Consider the following 1,748-nt stretch of genomic DNA (forward strand, 5'->3'; position numbering starts at 1 on the left):
TAGAGGAAAGGATGCAAATATGGGCTACCCATTTTATTTTTGCTTATAAAAAAAAAAATAAACATTCTATTTTAATTCCAAAGGTACCTAAGGATAACTATATTAATTAGTTACAACATATCCTAAGTGCAGATTGATTAAAGAAAAATAAATATTCACTAATGCGAAAATAATGAAAAATTGAATTTTTGCGACTTTTGAATAATGGTCCTAAATATGGGCTACCCCGAAAAATGCGTAATAAATGTGTGAAAAAGAGATTTTTATTTTTTTTTATTTAGGAAAACATTACTTACAAAAATCACAAACATACTCGTCTGTTTCGGCCCCAGCGCACTCGTTATGGGCCCACAAATTGCACATGAGGCACTTGATCCATATCTCACCCTGGTTATCATCTGCAAAAGGTGCTTCGCAAAACATACAGGTCACGTCAGCTGCGTCTTGTGGAGACTGGGTATTAGGAAACTCATTGTAATCACTATCATCATCTGCAGGCACATATTCCTCCTCTTCCTCGGTACTAGAATCAGATTCCTTCTTTTTGTTCTTTGTGGCTTTTGTAACTTGCTTATGTTTTCCTTTTTTTATTCCTTTTCCTTTTCTGTTTTCTTTGTCTTCTTCTGTACCTTTTTGTTTCCCTTTGACTTTGTTGAGCGACTGGATCAATTCATTTTTGTACGGTGAAGCGGTTATTACTGAACACTTTTAGCGTACCCATTTCATGCTGCCTGACAGCTATTATCGCACGTTCCATATCTTTTTCATCCCATTGTTTTCTTTTTTTCGCTTCTTTCAGCTCTTGTCTTGACATCCTGAAGTAATTCAAGTGCATTTTACATGTATCTAAATATGGGCCACTAGCCCATAATCAAAACCGAAGCATAGCCCATATTGCAAACATGCTCGCGCTACACAACAAACGAGGTTATTTTTAAAAGTTGTCAATTTGAAGAAAACTAATTAGCATACATCAAAGGCTGATTATAGGGCTTCAATGTGACGCAGACGTTTTTTTGACATTATTGTTTATTTTCAAGTACTAGAATTTATAAACTTACCCGAAAAAGTTTTGACACTCACAGTAACTGACAAACATTTATTATAAAGTGTGAAACATCTACCACTGTGGCGCCATCGCTACGGTGACAATTTTACTTCACCAATTACCGTTTGCAATAGTCAGATGAAGAAATCTGCATCGAATAGCTGAGAAACTTATCTAGCCCATATTACAAGACCAGCCCATATTTGCACCCTTTCCTCTACTTTATACTTAGTTATATATAGTATTATTGTATAGTATGTATATGAGTATATTACAGTAGGAGTTTAGTACTTAGTAGTAGTAGTAGTACACTAGTACCTACTAACTACTCGAAAGAGATACCAAATTAACAAACTAATAAAAAAAAATAACTACCTACTATTTAGCTATTTTGGTACAATTTTTTGTTTATGGCCAAAAAAATTAATTGTTCTGCATATTTAGATGTTAAAGAAGCGCGAATATCTGAAATTACGTTGCCACCACAACTAAACACACGTTCAGATGCTGTACTTGTTCCTTGGGCTGCTAATATTTTTCTGCTAAACTCCGCTAAAATGGGTAATGGGTTTCGTGCAATTACCACCATGCAAGAGGATTCTCTGAAAAGTGAATTGTTCCCATTGCCTCATATTTATTGCACTGAATTTTCTGTACTTGTATTATCCACTGACAACAGAGCAGCTATACCACTTAATTT

General features: G+C 34.8%; 1 long non-coding RNA gene across 1 annotated transcript; it reads right to left on the reverse strand.

Moving 5' to 3' along the window:
* Positions 1–596: 596 nt before the first annotated feature.
* On the reverse strand, positions 597–1,244 carry LOC116177006. The gene is made up of 2 exons (XR_004146579.1): positions 1,062–1,244; positions 597–815 (listed from the first exon to the last, which is right to left on the reverse strand). It is a non-coding gene; the product is annotated as an uncharacterized LOC116177006 (long non-coding RNA).
* Positions 1,245–1,748: the final 504 nt, after the last annotated feature.

This window comes from Photinus pyralis, unplaced genomic scaffold (genome assembly GCF_008802855.1).
Source record: "Photinus pyralis isolate 1611_PpyrPB1 unplaced genomic scaffold, Ppyr1.3 Ppyr1.4_LG7, whole genome shotgun sequence".
NCBI lineage: Eukaryota > Metazoa > Arthropoda > Insecta > Coleoptera > Lampyridae > Photinus > Photinus pyralis.